The sequence below is a fragment of the Elephas maximus genome, chromosome 21 (assembly GCF_024166365.1).
Source record: "Elephas maximus indicus isolate mEleMax1 chromosome 21, mEleMax1 primary haplotype, whole genome shotgun sequence".
NCBI classification, from domain to species: Eukaryota; Metazoa; Chordata; class Mammalia; order Proboscidea; family Elephantidae; genus Elephas; species Elephas maximus.
The window spans coordinates 6,292,282-6,301,518 of record NC_064839.1 but is presented as its reverse complement, the minus strand read 5'-3'; positions in this window follow the sequence as shown (position 1 = coordinate 6,301,518).

Sequence of the window (9,237 nt, the reverse complement as noted above, 5' to 3'; positions counted from 1 at the left end):
TTTCAGACTGCAGAAGTTGGTAAAAATCTTCAGTTTCTTCAACTTGGGCATTAGTGGTTCGTGCTTAAGTTTGAATAATAGTCATATAACTGGTCTTCCTTGTAGGTGTACTGATATTATCCTATCACTGACAGCTTTAGATCTTGAAATGCTTTTTTTGATGATGAATGTGACACCATCCCTCTTCAATTTGTCGTTCCTGGCATAGTAGACCACATGATTGTCTGATTCAAAATGGCCAATACCAGTCCATTTCAGCTCACAAATGCCTAGGGTATTGATCTTTATGTGTCCCACTTCATTTTTGATGATTTTTAATTTTCCTAGATTCATACTTTGTACATTCCATGTTCGGATTATTAATGGATGTTTGCAGCTGTCTCTTCTCATTTTGAGTCATTGAACATCAGCAGATGAAGGTCCCAAGAGCTTTACTCCATCCGCATCTTTAAGGTCGACTCTACTTTAAGGATGCATAAGGTATCCCCTGGCCAATTTTTTTTTTTTTAGCTAAACTGCCAGGTCCTTCTTCCTAGTATCTCTCAGTCTGGATGTTCAGCTGGAATCCACCCACCATGGGTGACCCTCCTGGCATTTGAAATACTGGTGGCACAGCTTCCAGCATCGCAGCAATAAGCAAGCCACCACAGTACAACCAACTGACAAATGAGTGATGGTTTGAGATATAAAAGAGATTAAACAAGCAAGCGAGAGAAGCAGAAATGGGAGAAGATTGATGCCAAGTCACATGGAGATCTCCAAGGTACAGGAAACAAGCTGAAGAGACAAGGACCTTCCCCCAGAGCCCACAAAGAAAGAGAAAGCCTTTGCCTACAGGCAGCACCTAGAATTCAGATTTCTGGCCTCTTTTTTTTTTTTTTTAAACTGTGAGAAAATTAATTTCTGTTTGTTAAAATCATTCACTTATGGTATTTCTATTATAGCAGCACCAGATAACTGAGATAGAATTTGGTACCAGGAGAGTGGGGTGCTGCTCTAACAGATACCTAAAATATTGAGGCCATTCTGAAATTCAGTGATGGATAGAGGCTGAGAGAGTTTTAAGATTCCTAATAATAAAAGCCTAGATTGGCTTGAAGAGACTGATGATAGAATTATGGACGTCAGTGACTGTTCTGTTGAGAGCTCAGTAGGTACTGAGAAGAGCTATAGAGACTCTGTCGTCTTAGAGAATACATATGGTGCCAGCGACAGAATGTTGCTAGAATTGTGGATGTTAAATGCACTGCTGGTGAGGCTTTAACAGAAAATGATGAATATGTGATTGGAGAGTGGAGGAAGGGTGATGTTTTTTATGCAATGGCAAAGAACTTGTCTGAATTGTGTTCAGACGTTTGGTAGAGCACAGAACTTTTGTAAGTGATGAACTTGGATATGTGGCTGAGGAGATTTCTAAGCAAAATCTTAAAGGGGCCACTTTGTTTCTCCTCGCCACTTACAGTAAAATGCGGGAGGAAAGAGATGGACTTAAAAATGAACTGTGCAAAATGAAAACAGAACTTAAAGATTTGAAAATTTCCTCGTACAAACTAAGGACACATGTTCTAGAATTTACCCAAAAGATGTGGCTACACAATCTTTTGTAAAGGGACTAAGCCTGTGATTGATAGATCTAATCAACTACCACAGCATAAAACCCATCAGCTTAGACTAAAGGGGACAGAGAAAGAACGAAAGGAAAGAATGCTGTCTGCCTCTTGGAATTCTACAGGCAGGAAACGGACCAAATGAGCTACATCTGTTGTTCTCCAAGAAAAGGACCATCCTTGGAGCAGCACAGAAATCAGCAGAACTGCTGGAAGGAGAGTGGGAAGCAGGGCCTTCTAGGTTTTAAAAGGTGGGGCCACAGCCTCTCAGGTTTCAAAGAGTCAAATATTCAAAACTCAGTTCTGGAGTGTGGGGCTGCAACTAAGGTGTGTCAGGGGCATGGGACCATTGTCCAAAGCTGAGGGGGTAGGGCTGCCATGCCCAAGGAGCCTAAGAATGGGATTTCCTGGGCCGAGGTGTGGGTTCGCTGCTCAGATGGACTAGGAGATTGTGGTCACCCAAAGCCGAAGGACCAGAGTTGCCATCCCAGTGGGTTTGGAAGGTGAAGCTGAATCACAGAGCTGAAGGATCTCCACCCAGATTCCAGGGCCTTTAGCCAGTAGTCCTCAGAGAACAAAGAGTTATTTTCAATCCTTGAGAGCTAATGTAAATTGATCCTCTGGGCTTTGGACTTGCTTGGTGCCTATTATCCCTTCTTTCCCTCCAGTTTCTTCCATTTGCAGTGGAAATGTCTACCTTGTGCCTGTTCTACTCTTGTACTTTGGAAACAGATAACTTGTATGCTAGATTTCATAGGTTCACAGATGAAGAGGAATTTTACTCTTGGATGGAATACACTTTACCTATATTTGATTTATATGCCTCAAGATGGGATTTTGAAATGGGAGTTAAGATTTTGGGGATGATGCAATATGATGAATGTGTTTTGCACGTGGCAAGGACATGAATTTTGGGGGGCCAAATGTGGAATGTTATGGATTGAATTACTTCCCCCCAAAATATGTGTTGTTGGATCCTATAATCCCATTTGGGAATGGGTTGTCTTTGTTATATGAATGAGACAGGATTAGTGTAGGGTGTGTCTTGAGTCACTGTCTTTTGAGATACAAAAGAGATTAAACAATCAGGCATAGCAAAGATGGGGGAATATCAATGCCAAGCCACGTGGAGATCACATAGAAAAGAGGAAGCAAGCTGAAGAGACAAGGACTTTCCCCTAGAGCTGACAAAGAAAGAAAGCCTTCCCCTAGAGCTGGAACCCTGAATTCAGACTTCTTGTCTCCTAAACCGTGAGAAAATGAATTTATGTTTATTAAAGCCATCCATGTGTGGTATTTCTTTTACAGCAGCACTAGATAACTAAGACACATGGCTTCATCTACACCGAGGCCAGAGGAACAAGATGGTGCCTGGCTACCACTACTGCCCATTGTAGTCAGAGCCACCATAGATAGACCCTAACTGAATGAGAAAGAAATGTGGAACCTTAAATATCTAAAAACAAAAACAGACTTACTAGATTGGTTGAGGCTGGAGGATGCTCTAAAACTATTGCCCTGAGATACTCTTTTCCTTGAACCAAAACTACCCCCTGAGATCACTTGGTAGCTAAAAAACTGGCTCACAAAATAATGAATATCACCTGTAAGTACTGGGCTTTTTAAAAAAAATCACCTGTATGAGACCAAATGGTCAACAATTACTTTAAAACAAAGATGAGAATGTAAGGAGGAAGGGAAAGTAGATTAATGGAAATGGAACAACCAGAAAGGAAATAATGAGAATGTTCACACACTGTGAGGAATGTAACCAATGTCACTGAACAATTTGACTAGAAATTGTTGAATGGGAACCTAAGCTGCTAACACAATAAAATATTATTTTTTTAAGGTTCAAATTAGGTTGATGCATATCAAATTGATTTTCTTATACATAAAAAATGTTTGCTTATTCGTGATTCCATATAGTTCAACTTAAAACTAATAATAATAGCTCTTTGCAGGGACAACCTGAGGTTCATTTAGGAAAAGGAAATGAGCTGGAGAAAAGTGTCTCTGAGTTCCCTTTTGGCCTTGTCTATTTTCTCTCTCTCTCTGATCCAAGCAAAGATGCTCTGCCTGCCCTTCCTGGTTCATACGGCTGTTTTGAGGTAACAAAAGGGAAAGTTCTCGAAAGATTGAAAGAGTTATCAAGAAGCAAAGCAAGATCACCTCCATTAAATGCTCAGGACCCCTACCCCCCAATCCATGTCAAAGCAAAAATCCTGGGGTGGTGCAAGAAGGACTGAGAAACTTCCAAAGTGGGGAAGGGAAGAAAGCAAGAATTTGAAAAGCAAATATACAGACATGACACACCCAGGGCCACGTGCACAGACACAACTTGGGGCACTCACCAGACCCATACAGAGACAGACACAGCACAAGTGACACACAGACATGCAATAGCACAACCAAGGACACACTCACAGACACACCCAGGGACAGATTCATAGACACACCTAGAGGCACTCACCAAACCCACGAACAGATACGCACAGACACAAAATGACACACTCGGAGTCACACTCACAGACACACCCAGAGACACACAGAGTGACAGGCACACATGGCGCCACAGCCAGGGACATGTACAGACACACTCCAAGACACAGACAGATACACCCAGGGACACACTGACATACTCTCCAAGTCACTGTGGAGGCATGTAAAGCATTCAGAAAGGAAGGAAAAGTCAAAACACATTAACATGTAGAAGACACTTAAAAAGATTGGGAGGCTCAGTGGGTGGGGCCATAATGGATGAAAATAAAGATGTGTGTGAGAGGTCCTCATGGGCACCGTGGTGGCTGGGGTGGCAGGAAAAGCCACATCAACATGAGGGGCCCAGGAGGCTCCAGACACAAGCAGAGAAGTTGAGAAGAGGCTGCATTTGTGGGGGAGGGGGGGAGCTGAGAAGGAAGCAACAGGTAACAGAGGGACCAGGAGGATTGGAAGTGGGGAGGGATGTTGGAGGAGGGGCTGAGAGGGCTAGAGAAGCATGGGGTGCAGCCTAAGGATGGGGTTTCAGTGGCTGAGGGTCAGGGTCCCTGAGGCCCTGTTCCAGCTTCCCATGTCTGTCCTGAGCTCTGATGCGCCTGGTCAACCAGACTCCAATGAGACCCTCAGCTGCTGGGGCCCTGGAGTGGGACCCAGGAGTGACAACAAGACAAAGCCCTGTGACTGGCACTCAATACGTCTGACCACCTCACACCTGGTGGTTGCTATAACAAAGCATATATGGGATTCGCAAACCCCTTGAGCCCTCTATGAGCTACACTGAGTCTAGTCGGTGTGAGGTAGGGATTTCTTGGGTTCACCTGCAAGAAATAGAGGTTCCAGGCCTCAAGACAAAGGAGTCCCCCTGTAAGATGACTAGTCTGACTGGCTGGAAAACAAGGTGTTCTCAGTGTCCATAACTCCCTCCCACCCCCCACCCCTTTTCAGGGAATCCTCAACCAAATCCATCCTTTCCTAGCTGCATAGACATGTCTCTGCCTCTCTGAGCCTCAGTCCCTCAACTGTAAAGTAGGGATAATAATGGTACCCACTCCTTAGGGTCACTGCTGGGACTCAGTGGGACTGTGTCAGTACAGAGGCTGGCACACATGAGTTGCCCCAAGAATGTGTAAGCCTGTTTTTCCCCTGGTCCCAAACCCGCTAGATCAGCCCTTTTAGCCTCTGGCACATTCTCCCCTTCATGTTCTCATTTAAGACAATGTCCCACAGAGATGGTGGGGTTCTTCTGAGATCTGGGGGAGCTCAGCACCCCCAAACTCTTCTGGGATGTGCCAGGGAAGGCAGGAGGAGTGGGAGAGGAAATGCAGCCTAGGCCCTATGTGGAGGCATCTGAAAGCAGTGGGGGGCCTGAGGGACTTCTCTCCAGCTCTTTGGGGGACTCTGGGTCTCAATGTGGCCCTGAGGGTGTCTGCCAGCATCACAGCCTCACCTGTTCTGGGAAAACTCCAAAGAAGAGGTTGGGCCGGCCCAATCACTGCACCTGCCCCCAACAACAGCTCTGTCCGAGCAGCTTCATTAGGAATGACTTCCACACTGTCTCCCAGTACCTCCAGCCAGAGTCCTCCGCCAAGAGCCCCCATTAATGTTAATAGAAGTCCCGTGGCTTAGCTAGGGCTCCCCGCTGGAAAGAGGCCTCGGGATGGCCACCCACAAACATGACCTTTTCCTGTGTAAGAGACAAGACTTCAAAATCAATCTGGCCTGCAGGGCCTGCCCATCCCACCACATGGCACTGCTCAGGGAGGAGATCATGTGCCCCAGGATAAGCGGGGTCAATATGGAGCCTGGGGGAGCCAGACCAGCTGGGTAAGCACACTTGGGAGGCCACAGGCTCACTGCACGGGCAGAGCATCTCTCAGCAAAGGCTGCAGGGAAGAGTTCCTGACTGCACTCACCAAGTCCTACCACACCCAGCTGGAACCAGCTCACACTGATGGCTAACATTCATACACAGAGCCATGTTCTAGACATGCTACATGTTGTTGTTGTTAGGTGCTGAGCTGGTTGCGACTCATAATGACCCCATGAACAACAGAATGATACACTGCCCGGTCCTGTGCCATCCTCACAATTGTTGCTATGCTTGAACCTATTATGCAACCACTGTGTCGATCCACCTCGTTGAAGGTGTTCCTCTTTTTTGCTGACCCTCCACTTTACCAAGCATGATGTCCTTCTACAGGGACCGATCCCTTCTGACACCATGAACTGCTAAAAGAATGAACAAATCTGTCTTGGAAGAGGTACAACCAGAATGCTCCTTAGAAGCAAGGATGGCGAGACTGCGTCTCACATACTTTAGATGTGTTATCCCTGCTTTATGGCTTAAAACTACTGTGCCGGCTGTCCCCATTCTCACACATGTGAAAATCCCTGGGCAGATACACATATGGACATTTAGATCTCCATGGATGCACACATGGGCACACATGAGTACACAAAGCAGACAGACGTTACTTGTTAGAGCCTGCACAAGCCTTTCCCCGACATCACACATGTGTTGCCGTGAGGACATGAACATAGGGGAGGCAGAAACAGGCATGCTTCACACGAGCACGTGTGTGAACACCCACGCCCAGATGCAGAGCACAGACGTGGCCTCCTCAGGCCAGGATCCAGTGCAGTGACTGGCACCTGGTCCACAGGAGTCTGCTCAGCAGCTGGGGCATTTTTGGCAGGGGCCTGCATGGTCAGAGCCCAGGCCAAGCTGGCCCTGAGGAACCTGGCTGCAAGCTCAGTCCTTACCTTGTGCCCTCACCCCACCAGTTCAACACCTAGAGCCCTGTCTGTTGGTTCAGCTGGGGTGGGAGAAGGCAACCAGCAAGCAAACCCCTCCGAGAGGGCCTACAGGGCACGCAGGCCCAGGAGTGTGCAGCTCACCCCACTGGAAGGTCCATGTCAGTCAAGGGCCAGGCCTGGGGCTGAAGGAGGGTGAGCTGAATGCCTACAATAGCCCTTGCCCATTGTCCTCACACCTCAGGCTGGACAACTGCCTGCTGGACCATGCCCAGGGCAGGAAAACGTGGGTCAGTGGAAAAGGCCAAGTTCCCACCCTAGGGGTAGGTGCAGCTCCTGCCCACCTCTCTGCCAGCCTCTGCTCTGACTGGTCTGGGGAGAAAAGGCTCCTCGGAGATAGGTGTTTGGAGCAGCTCTGAGATTGGAACCAGAGGCTGCCCTGGCCCTGCTCAGGCCCCCACCCCTGAAGACCTCAGGGACTCTTGGCTGCCCATGGGGGATGGAACCAATGATTCACAGTCATGTTGGCAGAGACCACACAGATCGCCAAGTCCAAAGCCACCAATCGGTGGCTCACAGTTGGATCTGGCCTAGGACTGAGTTTTGTTTGACCCGTGCAGTTTTAAAAAATTTTTTAAATACTGTCTAACATTTATAAGTTGGAAGATTTCACATTAAAAAAAAAAAATTAAGAGGCAGGGCCAAGATGGCGGAGTAGCCAGATGCTTCTGGTGATCCCTCTTACAACAAAGACCTGAAAAAACAAGTGAAACGATTATATTTATGACACACTAGGAGCCCTGAACATCAAAGGCAAAGTTAGAAAACAGACTGAGTGGCAGGGGAAGGGAGAGATGGTTCAGAAATGAACAGAAGTTGCTGGACCTGGATCACTGGGATCCCTCAGGCACCACTCCCTGGAGCGGTTGCGGTGGGCTGACACTGGCGCTTGGCCGCAGTTTCCTCAGGGAGAAACAGCCAGCCGAACAGCCTACTCACACCTCCGGAAACAGAGAATAATGGCGCTCTCGGCAAAAACTAAGTACTTGAGTACATTTTACTACGCCCCCCACCCCCAAGCCAGCTACAGTGGCTGTTGATTTCCCTGGGCCTGAGATAGGTCCTACTGAGCACCTGGAGCCATCTTCCCAGCCATGGAAAAGGAATAAATTCACAACTGGGGGAAAAGAAAATTAGCCAGCTTTGCTAATCTGGGGAGCTCAGGACAGAGGTGGCTTCTGTCCAGGCATAAACGGTCCATGGACTTTGAATAACTTTGCCCCCTGCATGGACCTGTGTGAACCTATTTCAGGAGAATAGGCCCTTGTTGGCAGACTGCAACTGTTTCAGCTATGCAGTGAAGAGGTAGGTGCTTGATGTTTGACACCACTTTGCCTATTAAACATGGTCCTCACCTACCCACATCAGGGCCCTAAGGACAGATGGCTCCACTTAGGCCACCTAGCCACCCGCAAGAGGGGTCCAAGGATAACTGGTACCTCCCAGTCCTTACTACAAAAACCACTGGGTGCCCATGGTCTGTCTGCAGAACCCACCCACCTGTATGCTCTAGGCAACAGGGACACGCTTTCCTCACAGACAATCAGGGGATGGTTGTCAGCCCCCTGCCTTGTTCAGAGCATGACTCCATGCTGCAACCAGATACCGGTGCCTACACCAATCACCCCTGCCCCTCTAAGACTGTAGGACAGAGCCTGTACCACACACATGATGATCAGCTACCTGGACACCTGAGCTGAATTCATATAAGAAAAGTGAATGGACTTCTAGCCTGATATACCAGATAATGGCCCTAGCCACCTGGTGATAGGACATTAGAGCTCCAAAGGCAAAAATAATCAAGCTAGCTCACTCAAGCAACCTATTTGGGCATATCAAAACAAAACAAAACAAGAAGCTAGGATACAGTAAGCAAACATAAAATAAACTAATACAATAAGTTATAGATGGCTCAGAGACAACAGTCAATATCAAATCACATAAAGAAGCAGACCATGATTGCTTCAACAAGATCCCAAAACAAAGTATCAAGGGATCTTCTAGATGAAGGTGCCTTCCTGGAATTGCCGGATTTGGAATACAAAAGATTAATATGCAGGACTCTTCAAGACATCAAGAAAGAGATTAGGAAGGAGATCAGGCAATACGCAGAACAAGCCAAGGAACACATAGATAAAGCAGTTGAAGAAATTAAAAAGGTTATTCAAAAACATAATGAAAAATGGAATAAGCTGCAAGAATTCATAGGGAGACAGCAATCAGAAATTCAGAAAATTAACAATAAAATTGCAGAATTAGACAACTCAGTAGAAAGTCAGAGGAGCAGAATTGAGCACGTGGAAGGCAGAATTGCTGA